This window comes from Phyllobates terribilis, unplaced genomic scaffold (assembly GCF_046119375.1).
Source record: "Phyllobates terribilis strain yellow unplaced genomic scaffold, ASM4611937v1 Scaffold_10__3_contigs__length_209671492, whole genome shotgun sequence".
NCBI classification, from domain to species: domain Eukaryota; kingdom Metazoa; phylum Chordata; class Amphibia; order Anura; family Dendrobatidae; genus Phyllobates; species Phyllobates terribilis.
The window spans coordinates 26375799-26395095 of NW_027362770.1; the positions used below are offsets into that span (position 1 = coordinate 26375799).

The 19297-nt window shown below is 45.3% G+C and overlaps 1 protein-coding gene across 1 annotated transcript in view; it reads right to left on the reverse strand.

Moving 5' to 3' along the window:
* The window catches only part of APBB3 (amyloid beta precursor protein binding family B member 3), a 246464-nt gene that overhangs the window by 74886 nt on the left and 152281 nt on the right, over positions 1–19297 (reverse strand). The window lies entirely within an intron of this gene.

A 19297-nucleotide genomic window follows, 5' to 3' on the forward strand; every position in this document is an offset into this window, starting at 1 on the left:
TATGTGCCATATACTCTATACAGCGCAGTGTGTGCCATATAAACAGCCGCAGTGTGTGCCCTATGTGCCATATACTCTATATAGCGCAATGTGTGCCATATATACAGCCGCAGTGTGTGCCCTATGTGCCATATACTTTATATAGCGCAATGTATGCCATATATACAGCCGCAGTGTGTGCCCTATGTGCCAAATACTCTATATAGCGCAATGTATGCCATATATACAGCTGCAGTGTGTGCCCTATGTGCCATATACTTTATATAGCGCAATGTGTGCCATATATACAGCCGCAGTGTGTGCCCTATGTGCCATGTACTCTATATAGCGCAATGTGTGCCATATATACAGCCGCAGTGTGTGCCCTATGTGCCATATACTCTATATAGCACAATGTATGCCATATATACAGCCGCAGTGTGTGCACTATGTGCCATATACTCTATATAGCGCAATGTATGCCATATATACAACCGCAGTGTGTGCCCTATGTGCCAAATACTCTATATAGCGCAGTGTGCCATATATACAGCCGCAGTGTGTGCCCTATGTGCCAAATACTCTATATAGCGCAGTGTGCCATATATACAGCCGCAGTGTGTGCCCTATGTGCCATATACTTTATATAGCGCAATGTATGCCATATATACAGCCGCAGTGTGTGCCCTATGTGCCAAATACTCTATATAGCGCAATGTGTGCCCTTTGTGCCATATAAACTATATAGCGCAATGTGTGCCATATATACAGCCGAAGTATGTGCCCTATGTGCCATATACTTTATATAGCGCAGGGTGTGCCATATATACCGCCGCAGTGTGTGCCCTATGTGCCATATACTTTATATAGCGCAATGTGTGCCATATATACAGCCGCAGTGTGTACCCTATGTGCCATATACATTATATAGCGCAGTGTGTGCCCTTTGTGCCATATACTCTATATAGCGCAGTGTGCCATATATACAGCCGCAGTGTGTGACCTACGTGACATATAGTCTATATAGCGCAGTGTGTGCCATATATACAGCCGCAGTGTGTGCCCTATGTGCCATATACTCTATATAGCGCAGAGTGCCATATATACAGCCGCACTGTGTGCCCTATGTGCCATATACTCTATATAGCGCAGTGTGTGCCATATATACCGCCGCAGTGTGTGCCCTATGTGCCATATACTCTATATAGCGCAGTGTGCCATATATAAAGCCGCAGTGTGTGCCATATACTCTATATAGAGCAGTGTGCCATATATACAGCCGCAGTGTGTGCCCCATGTGCCATATACCCTATATAGCGCAGTGTGTGCCCTATGTGCCATATACTCTATATAGCGCAGTGTGCCATATATACAGCCGCAGTGTGTGCCATATACTCTATATAGAGCAGTGTGCCATATATACAGCCGCAGTGTGTGCCCTACGTGCCATATACTCTATATAGCGCAGTGTGTGCCATATATACAGCCGCAGTGTGTGCCCTTTGTGCCATATATACAGCCGCAGTGTGTGCCCTATGTGCCATGTACTCTATTTAGCGCAATGTATGCCATATATACAGCCGCATTGTGTGCCCTATGTGCCATATACTCTATATAGCGCAATGTGTGCCATATATACAGCCACAGTGTGTGCCCTATGTGCCATATACTCTATATAGCGCAGTGTATGCCATATATACAGCCGCAGTGTGTGCCCTATGTGCCATATACTCTATATGACGCAATGTGTGCCATATATACAGCCGCAAGGTGTGCCCTATGTGCCATGTACTCTATATAGCGCAGTGTGTGCCATATATACAGCCGCAGTGTGTGTCCTATGTGCCATCTACTCTACATAGCGCAGTGTGTGCCATATATACAGCCGTAGTGTGTGCCCTATGTGCCATATACTTTATATAGCGCAATGTGCGCCATATATACAGCCGCAGTGTGTGCCCTATGTGCCATATACTCTATATAGTGCAATGTGTGCCATATATACAGCCGCAGTGTGTGCCCTATGTGCCATGTACTCTATATAGCGCAGTGTGTGCCATAAATACAGCCGCAGTGTGTGCCCTATGTGCCATATACTCTATATAGCGCAATGTGTGCCATATATACAGCTGCAGTGTGTGCCCTATGTGCCATATACTCTATACAGCGCAATGTGTGCCATATATACAGCTGCAGTGTGTGCCCTATGTGCCATATACTCTATATAGCGCAATGTGTGCCATATATACAGCCGCAGTGTGTGCCCTATGTGCCATATACTCTATATAGCGCAGTGTGTGCCATATATACAGCCGCAGTGTGTGCCCTATGTGCCATATACTCTATATAGCGCAGGGTGTGCCATATATACAGCCGCACTGTGAGCCCTATGTGCCATATACTCTATATAGCGCAGTGTGCCGTATATACAGCCGCAGTGTGTGCCCTATGTGCCATATACTCTATATAGCGCAATGTGTGCCATATATACTGCCACAGTGTGTGCCCTATGTGCCATGTACTCTATATAGCGCCATGTGTGCCATATATACAGCCGCAATGTGAGCCCTATGTGCCATATACTCTATATGACGCAATGTGTGCCATATATACTGCCGCAAGGTGTGCCCTATGTGCCATGTACTCTATATAGCGCAGTGTGTGCCATATATACAGCCGCAGTGTGTGCCCTATGTGCCATCTACTCTATATATCGCAGTGTGTGCCATATATACAGCCACAGTGTGTGCCCTATGTGCCATATACTCTATATAGCGCAATGTGTGCCATATATACTGCCACAGTGTGTGCCCTATGTGCCATGTACTCTATATAGCGCCATGTGTGCCATATATACAGCCGCAATGTGAGCCCTATGTGCCATATACTCTATATGACGCAATGTGTGCCATATATACTGCCGCAAGGTGTGCCCTATGTGCCATGTACTCTATATAGCGCAGTGTGTGCCATATATACAGCCGCAGTGTGTGCCCTATGTGCCATCTACTCTATATATCGCAGTGTGTGCCATATATACAGCCGCAGTGTGTGCCCAATGTGCCATATACTGTATATAGCGCAGTGTGTGCCCAATGTGCCCTATATACAGCCGCAATGTGTGCCCAATGTGCCATATATACAGCTGCAGTGTGTGCCCTATGTGCCATATACTCTATATAGAGCAGTGTGCCATATATACAGCCGCAGTATGTGCCCTATGTGCCATATACTCTATATAGAGCAGTGTGCCATATATACAGCCGCAGTGTGTGCCCAATGTGCCATATACTGTATATAGCGCAGTGTGTGCCCAATGTGCCCTATATACAGCCGCAGTGTATGCCCTATGTGCCATATATACAGCCGCAGTGTGTGCCCTATGTGCCATATACTTTATATAGCGCAGTGTGTGCCCTATGTGCCATATACTCTATATAGCGTAATGTCTGCCATATATACAGCCGCAGTGTGTGCCCTATGTGCCAGATACTCTATATAGTGCAATGTATGCCATATATACAGCCGCAGTGTGTGCCCTATGTGCCATATACTCTATATAGCGCAGTGTGTGCCCTATGTGCCATATACTCTATATAGCGCAATGTGTGCCATATATACAGCCGCAGTTTGTGCCCTATGTGCCATATACTCTATATAGCGCAGTGTGCCATATATACAGCCGCAGTGTGTGCCCTATGTGCCATATACTCTATATAGCGCAGTATGCCATATATACAGCCGCAGTGTGTGCCCTATGTGCCATATACTCTATATAGCGCAATGTATGCCATATATACAACCGCAGTGTGTGCCCTATGTGCCAAATACTCTATATAGCGCAGTGTGCCATATATACAGCCGCAGTGTGTGCCCTATGTGCCAAATACTCTATATAGCGCAGTGTGCCATATATACAGCCGCAGTGTGTGCCCTATGTGCCATATACTTTATATAGCGCAATGTATGCCATATATACAGCCGCAGTGTGTGCCCTATGTGCCAAATACTCTATATAGCGCAATGTGTGCCCTTTGTGCCATATAAACTATATAGCGCAATGTGTGCCATATATACAGCCGCAGTGTGTACCCTATGTGCCATATACATTATATAGCGCAGTGTGTGCCCTTTGTGCCATATACTCTATATAGCGCAGTGTGTCATATATACAGCCGCAGTGTGTGACCTACGTGACATATAGTCTATATAGCGCAGTGTGTGCCATATATACAGCCGCAGTGTGTGCCCTATGTGCCATATACTCTATATAGCGCAGAGTGCCATATATACAGCCGCACTGTGTGCCCTATGTGCCATATACTCTATATAGCGCAGTGTGTGCCATATATACCGCCGCAGTGTGTGCCCTATGTGCCATATACTCTATATAGCGCAGTGTGCCATATATAAAGCCGCAGTGTGTGCCATATACTCTATATAGAGCAGTGTGCCATATATACAGCCGCAGTGTGTGCCCCATGTGCCATATACCCTATATAGCGCAGTGTGTGCCCTATGTGCCATATACTCTATATAGCGCAGTGTGCCATATATACAGCCGCAGTGTGTGCCATATACTCTATATAGAGCAGTGTGCCATATATACAGCCGCAGTGTGTGCCCTACGTGCCATATACTCTATATAGCGCAGTGTGTGCCCTTTGTGCCATATATACAGCCGCAGTGTGTGCCCTATGTGCCATGTACTCTATTTAGCGCAATGTATGCCATATATACAGCCGCAGTGTGTGCCCTATGTGCCATGTACTCTATATAGCGCAGTGTGTGCCATATATACAGCCGCAGTGTGTGCCCTATGTGCCATATACTCTATATAGCACAATGTGTGCCATATACTCTATATAGCGCAATGTGTGCCATATATACCGCCGCAGTGTGTGCCCAATGTGCCATCTACTCTATATAGCGCAGTGTGTGCCATATATACAGCCGCAGTGTGTGCCCTATGTGCATATACTGTATACAGCGCAGTGTGTGCCCAATGTGCCCTATATACAGCCGCAATGTGTGCCCAATGTGCCATATATACAGCTGCAGTGTGTGCCCTATATGCCATATACTGTATAAAGCGCAGTGTGTGCCCTATGTGCCATATACTCTATATAGCGCAGTGTGTGCCCAATATGCCCTATATACAGCCGCAGTGTGTGCTCTATGTGCCATATACTTTATATAGTGCAGTGCGTGCCCAATGTGACCTATATACAGCCGCAGTGTGTGCCCTATGTGCCATATATACAGCCGCAGTGTGTGCCCTATGTGCCATATACTCTATATAGCGCAGTGTGTGCCATATATACAGCCGCAGTGTGTGCCCTATGTGCCATATACTCTATATAGCGCAGTGTGTGCCATATATACAGCCGCATTGTGTGCCCTATGTGCCATATACTCTATATAGCGAAATGTGTGCATATATACAGGCGCAGTGTGTGCCCTATGTGCCATATACTCTATATAGCGCAGTGTGTGCCCTATGTGCCATATACTTTATATAGCGCAATGTATGCCATATATACAGCTGCAGTGTGTGCCCTATGTGCCAAATACTCTATATAGCACAATGTGTGCCATATATACAGCCGCAGTGTGTGCCCTATGTGCCAAATACTCTATATAGCGCAATGTATGCCATATATACAGCCGCAGTGTGTGCCCTATGTGCCATATACTTTATATAGCGCAATGTATGCCATATATACAGCCGCAGTGTGTGCCCTATGTGCCAAATACTCTATATAGCGCAATGTGTGCCATATATACAGCCGCAGTGTGTGCCCTATGTGCCATATTCTTTATATAGCGCAATGTATGCCATATATACAGCCGCAGTGTGTGCCCTATGTGCCAAATACTCTATATAGCGCAATGTATGCCATATATACAGCCGCAGTGTGTGCCCTATGTGCCATATACTCTATATAGTGCAATGTATGCCATATATACAGCCGCAGTGTGTGCCCTATGTGCCATATACTCTATATAGCGCAATGTGTGCCATATGTACAGCCGCAGTTTGTGCCCTATGTGCCATATACTCTATATAGCGCAGTGTGCCATATATACAGCCGCAGTGTGTGCCCTATGTGCCATATACTCTATATAGCGCAGTATGCCATATATACAGCCGCAGTGTGTGCCCTATGTGCCAAATACTCTATATAGCGCAATGTGTGCCATATATACAGCCGCAGTGTGTGCCCTATGTGCCATATACTTTATATAGCGCAATGTGTGCCATATATACAGCCGCAGTGTGTGCCCTATGTGCCATATACTCTATATAGCGCAATGTGTGCCATATACTCTATATAGCGCAGTGTGTGCCCTATGTGCTATATATACAGTCGCAGTGTGTGCCCCATGTGCTATATATACAGTCGCAGTGTGTGCCCTATGTGCCATATACTTTATATAGCGCAATGTGTGCCATATATACAGCCGCAGTGTGTGCCCTATGTGCCATATACTCTATATAGCGCAATGTGTGCCATATACTCTATATAGCGCAGTGTGTGCCCTATGTGCTATATATACAGTCGCAGTGTGTGCCCCATGTGCTATATATACAGTCGCAGTGTGTGCCCTATGTGCCATATACTCTATATAGCGCAGTGTGCGCCATATATACAGCCACAGTGTGTGCCCTATGTGCCATATACTCTATATAGCGCAGTGTGTGCCCTATGTGCCATATACTCTATATAGCGCAGTGTGTGCCCTATGTGCCATATACTCTATATAGCGCAATGTATGCCATATATACAGCCGCAGTGTGTGCCCTATGTGCCAAATACTCTATATAGCGCAATGTATGCCATATATACAGCTGCAGTGTGTGCGCTATGTGCCATATACTTTATATAGCGCAATGTATGCCATATATACAGCCGCAGTGTGTGCCCTATGTGCCAAATACTCTGTATAGCGCAATGTGTGCCCTTTGTGCCATATAAACTATATAGCGCAATGTGTGCCAAATATACAGCCGCAGTGTGTGCCCTATGTGCCATATACTCTATATAGCGCAGTGTGTGCCATATATACAGCCGCAGTGTGTGCCCTATGTGCCATATACTCTATATAGCGAAATGTGTGCATATATACAGGCGCAGTGTGTGCCCTATGTGCCATATACTCTATATAGCGCAGTGTGTGCCCTATGTGCCATATACTCTATATAGCGCAGTGTGTGCCCTATGTGCCATATACTTTATATAGCGCAATGTATGCCATATATACAGCCGCAGTGTGTGCCCTATGTGCTATATACTCTATATAGCGCAATGTGTGCCATATATACAGCCGTAGTTTGTGCCCTATGTGCCATATACTCTATATAGCGCAGTGTGCCATATATACAGCCGCAGTGTGTGCCCTATGTGCCATATACTCTATATAGCGCAGTATGCCATATATACAGCCGCAGTGTGTGCCCTATGTGCCAAATACTCTATATAGCGCATAGTGTGCCATATATACAGCCGCAGTGTGTGCCCTATGTGCTATATACTTTATATAGCGCAATGTGTGCCATATATACAGCCGCAGTGTGTGCCCTATGTGCCAAATACTCTATATAGCGCAATGTGTGCCATATATACAGCCGCAGTGTTGTCCTATGTGCCATATACTCTATATAGCGCAATGTATGCCATATATACAGCCGCAGTGTGTGCCCTATGTCCCATATACTCTATATAGCGCAATGTATGCCATATATACAGCCGCAGTGTGTGCCCTATGTGCCAAATACTCTATATAGCGCAGTGTGTGCCATATATACAGCCGCAGTGTGTGCCCTATGTGCCATATACTCTATATAGCGCAGTGTGTGCCATATATACAGGCGCAGTGTGTGCCCTATGTGCCATATACTCTATATAGCGCAATGTGTGCCATATATACAGCCGCAGTATGTGCCCTATGTGCCATATACTTTATATAGCGCAATGTGTGCCATATATACAGCCGCAGTGTGTGCCCTATCTGCCAAATACTCTATATAGCGCAATGTGTGCCCTTTGTGCCATATAAACTATATAGCGCAATGTGTGCCATATATACAGGCGCAGTGTGTGCCCTATGTGCCATATACTCTATATAGCGCAGTGTGTGCCATATATACAGCCGCAGTGTGTGCCCTATGTGCCATATACTTTATATAGCGCAATGTGTGCCATATATACAGCCGCAGTGTGTGCCCTATCTGCCAAATACTCTATATAGCGCAATGTGTGCCCTTTGTGCCATATAAACTATATAGCGCAATGTGTGCCATATATACAGCCGCAGTATGTGCCCTATACTTTATATAGCGCAGGGTGTGCCATATATACCGCCGCACTGTGTGCCCTATGTGCCATATACTTTATATAGCGCAATGTGTGCCATATATACAGCCGCAGTGTGTGCCCTATGTGCCATATACATTATATAGCGCAGTGTGTGACCTATGTGACATATAGTCTATATAGCGCAGTGTGTGCCATATATACAGCCGCAGTGTGTGCCCTATGTGCCATATACTCTATATAGCGCAGTGTGTGCCATATATACAGCAGCAGTGTGTGCCCTATGTGCCATATACTCTATATAGCGCAGAGTGCCATATATACAGCCGCAGTGTGTGCCCTATGTGCCATATACCCTATATAGCGCAGTGTGTGCCCTATGTGCCATATACTCTATATAGCGCAGTGTGCCATATATACAGCCGCAGTGTGTGCCCTATGTGCCATATACTCTATATAGCGTAGTGTGTGCCCTATGTGCCATATACTCTATATAGCGCAGTGTGCCATATATACAGCCGCAGTGTGTGCTCTATGTGCCATATACTCTATATAGCGCAGTGTGCCATGTATACAGCCGCAGTGTGTGTCCTATTTGCCATATACTCTATATAGCGTAGTGTGTGCCCTATGTGCCATATACTCTATATAGCGCAGTATGCCATATATACAGCCGCACTGTGTGCCCTATGTGCCATATACTCTATATAGCGCAGTGTGCCATGTATACAGCCGCAGTGTGTGTCCTATTTGCCATATACTCTATATAGCGCAGTGTGTGTCATATGTGCCATATACTCTATATAGCGCAGTGTGCCATATATACAGCCGCAGAGTGTGCCCTATATGCCATATACTCTATATAGCGCAATGTGTGCCCTATGTGCCATATACTCTATATAGCGCAGTGTGTGCCCTATGTGCCATATACTCTATATAGCGCAGTGTGCCATATATACAGCCGCAGAGTGTGCCCTATATGCCATATACTCTATATAGCGCAATGTGTGCCATATATACAGCCGCAGTGTGTGCCCTATGTGCCATATACTCTATATAGCGCAGTGTGCCATATATACAGCCGCAGTGTGTGCCATATACTCTATATAGAGCAGTGTGCCATATATACAGCCGCAGTGTGTGCCCTATGTGCCATATACCCTATATAGCGCAGTGTGTGCCCTATGTGCCATATACTCTATATAGCGCAGTGTGTGCCCTATGTGCCATATACTCTATATAGCGCAGTGTGCCATATATACAGCCGCAGTGTGTGCCATATACTCTATATAGCGCAATGTCTGCCATATATACAGCCGCCGTGTGTGCCCTATGTCCCATATACTCTATATAGTGCAATGTGTGCCATATATACAGCCGCAGTGTGTGCCCTATGTGCCATATACTCTATATAGCGCAGTGTGTGCCATATGTGCCATATACTCTATATAGCGCAGTGTGTGCCATATGTGCCATATACTCTATATAGCGCAGTGTGTGCCATATGTGCCATATACTCTATATAGCGCAGTGTGTGCCCTATGTGCCATATACTCTATATAGCGCAGTGTGCCATATATAAAGCCGCAGTGTGTGCCCTATATGCCATATACTCTATATAGCGCAATGTGTGCCATATAAACAGCCGCAGTATGTGCCCTATGTGCCATATACTCTATATAGCGCAGTGTGTGCCCTATACTCTATATAGCGCAGTGTGCCATATATACAGTCGCAGTGTGTGCCATATACTGTATATAGAGCAGTGTGTGCCATATATAGAGCCGCAGTGTGCCCTATGTGCCATATACCCTATATAGCGCAGTGTGTGCCCTATGTGCCATATACTCTATATAGCGCAGTGTGTGCCCTATTTGCCATATACTCTATATAGCGCAGTGTGCCATATATACAGCCGCCGTGTGTGCCCTATGTGCCATATACTCTATATAGTGCAATGTGTGCCATATATACAGCCGCAGTGTGTGCCCTATGTGCCATATACACTATATAGCGCAGTGTGTGCCCTATGTGCCATATACTCTATATAGCGCAGTGTGCCATATATACAGTCGCAGTGTGTGCCATATACTCTATATAGAGCAGTGTGCCATATATACAGCCGCAGTGTGTGCCCTATGTGCCATATACCCTATATAGCGCAGTGTGTGCCCTATGTGGCATATACTCTATATAGCTCAGTGTGCCATATATACAGCCGCAGTGTGTGCCCTATGTGCCATATACTCTATATAGCGCAATGTGTGCCATATACTCTATATAGCGCAGTGTGTGCCCTATGTGCCATATACTCTATATAGCGCAATGTGTGCCATATACTCTATATAGCGCAATGTGTGCCATATATACAGCCGCAGTGTGCCCTATGTGCCATATACTCTATATAGCGCAATGTGTGCCATATATACAGCCGCAGTGTGTGCCCTATATTCCATATACTCTATATAGCGCAATGTGTGCCATATATACAGCCGCAGTATGTGCCCTATGTGCCATATACTCTATATTGCGCAGTGTGTGCCCTATGTGCCATATACTCTACATAGTGCAGTGTGCCATATATACAGCCGCAGTGTGTGCCATATACTCTATATAGCGCAGAGTGCCATATATACAGCCGCACTGTGCGCCCTATGTGCCATATACTCTATATAGCGCTGTGTGTGCCATATATACCGCCGCAGTGTGTGCCCTATGTGCCATGTACTCTATATAGCGCAGTGTGCCATATATACAGCCGCAGTGTGTGCCATATACTCTATATAGAGCAGTGTGCCATATATACAGCCGCAGTGTGTGCCCTATGTGCCATATACCCTATATAGCGCAGTGTGTGCCCTATGTGCCATATACTCTATATAGCGCAGTGTGCCATATATACAGCCGCAGTGTGTGCCCTATGTGCCATATACTCTATATAGCGCAATGTGTGCCATATATACAGCCGCAGTGTGTGCCCTATGTGCCATATACTCTATATAGCGCAGTGTGTGCCATATATACAGCTGCAGTGTGTTCCCTATGTGCCATATACTCTATATAGCGCAGTGTGCCATATGTGCCATATACTCTATATAGCGCAATGTGTGCCCTATGTGCCATATACTCTATATAGCGCAATGTGTGCCATATATACAGCCGCAGTGTGTGCCCTATGTGCCATATACTCTATATAGTGCAATGTGTGCCATATATACAGCCGCAGTGTGTGCCCTATGTGCCATATACTTTACATAGCGCAATGTGTGCCATATATACAGCCGCAGTGTGTGCCCTATACTTTATATAGCGCAATGTGTGCCATATATACAGCCGCAGTTTGTGCCCTATGTGCCATATACTCTATATAGCGCAGTGTGTGCCATATACTCTATATAGCGCAGTGTGCCATATATACAGCCGCAGTGTGTGCCCTATATGCCATATACTCTATATAGCGCAATGTGTGCCATATATACAGCCGCAGTGTGTGCCCTATGTGCCATATACTCTATATAGCGCAGTGTGTGCCCTATGTGCCATATACTCTATATAGCGCAGTGTGCTATATATACAGCCGCAGTGTGTGCCCTATATGCCATAAACTCTATATAGCGCAATGTGTGCCATATATACAGCCGCAGTATGTGCCCCATGTGCCATATACTCTATATAGCGCAGTGTGTGCCCTATGTGCCATATACTCTATATAGCGCAGTGTGCCATATATACAGCCGCAGTGTGTGCCATATACTCTATATAGAGCAGTGTGCCATATATACAGCCGCTGTGTGTGCCATATACTCTATATAGAGCAGTGTGCCATATATACAGCCGCAGTGTGTGCCCTATGTGCCATATACCCTATATAGCGCAGTGTGTGCCCTATGTGCCATATAATCTATATAGCGCAGTGTGCCATATATACAGCCGCAGTGTGTGCCATATACTCTATAAAGCGCAGAGTGCCATATATACAGCCGCAGTATGTGCCCTATGTGCCATATACTCTATATAGCGCAGTGTGTGCCATATGTGCCATATACTCTATATAGCGCAGTGTGCCATATATACAGCCGCAGTGTGTGCCCTATGTGCCATATACTCTATATAGCGCAGTGTGTGCCATATGTGCCATATACTCTATATAGCGCAGTGTGCCATATATACAGCCGCAGTGTGTGCCCTATGTGCCATATACTCTATATAGCGCAATGTGTGCCATATATACAGCCGCAGTGTGTGCCCTATGTGCCATATACTCTATATAGCGCAGTGTGCCATATATACAGCCGCAGTGTGTGCCCTATATGCCATATACTCTATATAGCGCAATGTGCGCCCTATGTGCCATATACTCTATATAGCGCAGTGTGCCATATATACAGCCGCAGTGTGTGCCCTATGTGCCATATACTCTATATAGCGCAATGTGTGCCATATATACAGCCGCAGTGTGTGCCCTATGTGCTATATACTCTATATAGCGCAGTGTGCCATATATACAGCCGCAGTGTGTGCCCTATGTGCCATATACTCTATATAGCGTAGTGTGTGCCCTATGTGCCATATACTCTATATAGCGCAATGTGTGCCCTATGTGCCATATAGTCTATATAGCGCAATGTGTGCCATATATACAGCCGCAGTGTGTGCCCTATGTGCCATATACTCTATATAGCGCAGTGTGTGCCCTATGTGCCATATACTCTATATAGCGCAGTGTGCCACATATACAGCTGCAGTGTGTGCCCTATGTACCATATACTCTATATAGCGCAATGTGTGCCATATACACAGCCGCAGTGTGTGCGATATACTCTATATAGCGCAATGTGTGCAATATATACAGTCGCAATGTGTGCCCTATGTGCCATATACCCTATATAGCGCAGTGTGTGCCCTATGTGCCATATACTCTATATAGCGCAGTGTGCCATATATACAGCTGCAGTGTGTGCCCTATGTGCCATATACTCTATATAGCGCAATGTGTGCCATATATACAGCCGCAGTGTGTGCCCTATGTGCCATATACTTTATATAGCGCAATGTGTACCATATATACAGCCGCAGTATGTGCCCTATGTGCCATATACCCTATGTAGCGCAGTGTGTGCCCTATGTGTCATATACTCTATATAGCGCAGTGTGCCATATATACAACCGCAGTGTGTGCACTATGTGCCAAATACTCTATATAGCGCAATGTGTGCCATATATACAGCCGCAGTGTGTGCCATATGTGCCATATACTTTATATAGCGCAATGTATGCCATATATACAGCCGCAGTGTGTGCCCTATGTGCCATATACTCTATATAGCGCAGTGTGTGCCATATATACAGCTGCAGTGTGTGCCCTATGTGCCATATACTTTATATAGCGCAGTGTGCGCCATATATACAGCCGCAGTGTGTGCCCTATGTGCCATATACTCTATATAGCGCAGTGTATGCCATATATACAGCTGCAGTGTGTGCCGTATGTGCCATATACTCTATATAGCGCAATGTGTGCCATATATACAGCCGCAGTATGTGCCCTATGTGCCATATACTTTATATAGCGCAGGGTGTGCCATATATACCGCCGCAGTGTGTGCCCTATGTGCCATATACTTTATATAGCGCAATGTGTGCCATATATACAGCCGCAATGTTTGCCCTATGTGCCATATACTCTATATAGCGCAGTGTGTGCCATATATACAGCCACAGTGTGTGCCCTATGTGCCATATACTTTATACAGCGCAATGTGTGCCATATATACAGCCGCAATGTGTGCCCTATGTGCCATATACTCTATATAGCACAGTGTATGCCATATATACAGCCGCAGTGTGTGCCCTATGTGCCACATACTCTATATAACGCAATGTGTGCCATATATACCGCCGCAGTGTGTGCCCTTTGTGCCATATACTTTATATAGCGCAGGGTGTGCCATATATACAGCCGCAATGTGTGCCTTATGTGCCATATACTCTATATAGCGCAGTGTGTGCCATATATACAGCCGCAGTGTGTGCCGTATGTGCCATATACTCTATATAGCGCAATGTGTGCCATATATACAGCCGCAGTGTGTGCCCTATGTGCCAAATACTCTATATAGCGCAGTGTGCCATATATACAGCTGCAGTGTGTGCCGTATGTGCCATATACTCTATATAGCGCAGTGTGCCATATATACAGCTGCAGTGTGTGCCGTATGTGCCATATACTCTATATAGCGCAATGTGTGCCATATATACAGCCGCAATGTCTGCCTTATGTGCCATATACTCTATATAGCGCAGTGTGCCATATATACAGCTGCAGTGTGTGCCGTATGTGCCATATACTCTATATAGCGCAATGTGTGCCATATATACAGCCGCAGTGTGTGCCCTATGTGCCATATACTCTATATAGCGCAGTGTGTGCCATATATACAGCTGCAGTGTGTGCCCTATGTGCCATATACTCTATATAGCGCAATGTGTGCCATATATACAGCTGCAGTGTGTGCCCTATGTGCCATATACTCTATATAGCGCAGTGTGCCAAATATACAGCCGCAGTGTGTGCCCTATGTGCCATATACTCTATATAGCGCAGTATGCCATATATACAGCCGCAGTGTGTGCCCTATGTGCCATATACTTTATATAGCGCAATGTATGCCATATATACAGCCGCAGTGTGTGCCCTATATGCCATATACTTTATATAGCGCAATGTATGCCATATATACAGCCGCAGTGTGTGCCCTATGTGCCATATACTCTATATAGCGCAATGTGTGCCATATATACAGCCGCAGTGTGTGCCCTATATGCCATATACTTTATATAGCGCAATGTATGCCATATATACAGCCGCAGTGTGTGCCCTATGTGCCAAATACTCTATATAGCGCAATGTGTGCCCTATGTGCCATATACTTTATATAGCGCTATATGTGCCATATATACAGCCGCAATATGTGCCCTATGTGCCATATACTTTATATAGCGCTATATGTGCCATATATACAGCCGCAATATGTGCCCTATGTGCCATATACTTTATATAGCGTAGGGTGTGCCATATATACCGGCGCAGTGTGTGCCCTATGTGCCATATACTCTATATAGCGCAGTGTGTGCCATATATGCAGCCGCAGTGTATGACCTATGTGCCATATACATTATACAGCGCAGTGTGTGCCCTTTGTGTCATATACTCTATATAGCGCAGTGTGTGCCCTATGTGCCATATACTCTATATAGCGCAGTGTGCCATATATACAGCTGCAGTGTGTGCCCTATGTGCCATATACTCTATATAGCGCAATGTGTGCCATATATACAGCCGCAGTGTGTGCCCTATGTGCCATATATACAGCCTCAGTGTGTGCGATATACTCTATATAGAGCAGTGTGCGATATATACAGCCGCAGTGTGTGCCCTATGTGCCATATACCCTATATAGCGCAGTGTGTGCCCTATGTGCCATATACTCTATATAGCGCAGTGTGCCATATATACAGCTGCAGTGTGTGCCCTATGTGCCATATACTCTATATAGCGCAATGTGTGCCATATATACAGCCACAGTGTGTGCCCTATGTGCCATATACTTTATATAGCGCAATGTGTGCCCTATGTGCCATATATACAGCCGCAGTGTGTGCACTATGTGCCAAATACTCTATATAGCGCAATGTGTGCCATATATACAGCCGCAGTGTGTGCCCTATGTGCCATATACTTTATATAGCGCAATGTGTGCCATATATACTGCCGCAATGTGTGCCCTATGTGCCATATACTCTATATAGCACAGTGTATGCCATATATACAGCCGCAGTGTGTGCCCTATGTGCCACATACTCTATATAACGCAATGTGTGCCATATATACCGCCGCAGTGTGTGCCCTATGTGCCATATACTTTATATAGCGCAGGGTGTGCCATATATACAGCCGCAATGTGTGCCTTATGTGCCATATACTCTATATAGCGCAGTGTGCCATATATACAGCTGCAGTGTGTGCCGTATGTGCCATATACTCTATATAGCGCAATGTGTGCCATATATACAGCCGCAGTGTGTGCCCTATGTGCCAAATATTTATATAGCGCAGTGTGCCATATATACAGCTGCAGTGTGTGCCGTATGTGCCATATACTCTATATAGCGCAGTGTGCCATATATACAGCTGCAGTGTGTGCCGTATGTGCCATATACTCTATATAGCGCAATGTGTGCCATATATACAGCCGCAATGTCTGCCTTATGTGCCATATACTCTATATAGCGCAGTGTGCCATATATACAGCTGCAGTGTGTGCCGTATGTGCCATATACTCTATATAGCGCAATGTGTGCCATATATACAGCCGCAGTGTGTGCCCTATGTGCCATGTACTCTATATAGCGCAGTGTGCCATATATACAGCCGCAGTGTGTGCCCTATGTGCCATATACTCTATATAGCGCAGTGTGTGCCATATATACAGCTGCAGTGTGTGCCCTATGTGCCATATACTCTATATAGCGCAATGTGTGCCATATATACAGCTGCAGTGTGTGCCCTATGTGCCATATACTCTATATAGCGCAATGTGTGCCATATATACAGCTGCAGTGTGTGCCCTATGTGCCATATACTCTATATAGCGCAGTGTGCCAAATATACAGCCGCAGTGTGTGCCCTATGTGCCATATACTCTATATAGCGCAGTATGCCATATATACAGCCGCAGTGTGTGCCCTATGTGCCATATACTTTATATAGCGCAATGTATGCCATATATACAGCCGCAGTGTGTGCCCTATATGCCATATACTTTATATAGCGCAATGTATGCCATATATACAGCCGCAGTGTGTGCCCTATGTGCCAAATACTCTATATAGCGCAATGTGTGCCCTATGTGCCATATACTTTATATAGCGCTATATGTGCCATATATACAGCCGCAGTATGTGCCCTATGTGCCATATACTTTATATAGTGCAGGGTGTGCCATATATACCGCCGCAGTGTGTGCCCTATGTGCCATATACTTTATATAGCGCAATGTGTGCCATATATACAGCCGCAATGTGTGCCCTATGTGCCATATACTTTATATAGCGCAATGTGTGCCATATATACAGCCGCAGTGTGTGCCCTTTGTGCCATATACTTTATATAGCGCAATGTGTGCCATATATACAGCCGCAATGTGTGCCTTATGTGCCATATACTCTATATAGCGCAGTGTGCCATATATACAGCTGCAATGTGTGCCCTATATGCCATATACTCTATATAGCGCAATGTGTGCCATATATACAGCCGCAGTGTGTGCCGTATGTGCCATATACTCTATATAGCGCAATGTGTGCCATATATACAGCCGCAGTGTGTGCCCTATGTGCCAAATACTCTATATAGCGCAGTGTGCCATATATACAGCTGCAGTGTGTGCCGTATGTGCCATATACTCTATATAGCGCAGTGTGCCATATATACAGCCGCAGTGTGTGCCCTATGTGCCATATACTTTATATAGCGCAGTGTGTGCCGTATGTGCCATATACTCTATATAGCGCAATGTGTGCCATATATACAGCCGCAATGTCTGCCTTATGTGCCATATACTCTATATAGCGCAGTGTGCCATATATTCAGCTGCAGTGTGTGCCGTATGTGCCATATACTCTATATAGCGCAATGTGTGCCATATATACAGCCGCAGTGTTTGCTCTATGTGCCATATACTCTATATAGCGCAGTGTGTGCCATATATACAGCTGCAGTGTGTGCCCTATGTGCCATATACTCTATATAGCGCAATGTGTGCCATATATACAGCCGCAGTGTGTGCCCTATGTGCCATATACTCTATATAGCGCAATGTGTGCCATATATACAGCTGCAGTGTGTGCCCTATGTGCCATATACTCTATGTAGTGCAGTGTGTGTCATATATACAGCCGCAGTGTGTGCCCTATGTGCCATATACTCTATATAGCGCAATGTGTGCCATATATACAGCCGCAGTGTGTGCCCTATGTGCCATATACTCTATATAGCGCAATGTGTGCCATATATACATCTGCAGTGTGTGCCCTATGTGCCATATACTTTATATAGCGCAGTATGCCATATATACAGCCGCAATGTGTGCCCTATATGCCATATACTCTATATAGCGCAATGTTTGCCATATATACAGCCGCAGTGTGTGCCCTATGTGCCATATACTTTATATAGCGCAATGTATGCCATATATACAGCCGCAGTGTGTGCCCTATGTGCCATATAATTTATATAGCGCAATGTATGCCATATATACAGCCGCAGTGTGTGCCCTATGTGCCAAATACTCTATATAGCGCAATGTGTGCCCTATGTGCCATATACTTTATATAGCGCAATATGTGCCATATATACAGCCGCAATATGTGCCCTATGTGCCATATACTTTATATAGCGTAGGGTGTGCCATATATACCGGCGCAGTGTGTGCCCTATGTGCCAAATACTCTATATAGCGCAATGTGTGCCCTATACTTTATATAGCGCAATGTGCCATATATACAGCCGCAATGTGTGCGCTATGTGCCATATACTCTATATAGCGCAGTGTGTGCCATATATGCAGCCGCAGTGTGTGCCCTATGTGCCATATACATTATACAGCGCAGTGTGTGCCCTTTGTGTCATATACTCTATATAGCGCAGTGTGTGCCCTATGTGCCATATACTCTATATAGCGCAGTGTGCCATATATACAGCCGCAGGATGTGCCCTATGTGCCATATACTTTATATAGCGTAGGGTGTGCCATATATACCGCCGCAGTGTGTGCCCTATGTGCCATATACTCTATATAGCGCAATGTGTGCCATATATACAGCCGCAGTGTGTTCCCTATGTGCCATATACATTATATAGCGCAGTGTGTGCCATTTGTGCCATATACTCTATATAGCACAGTGTGCCATATATACAGCCGCAGTGTGTGACCTATGTG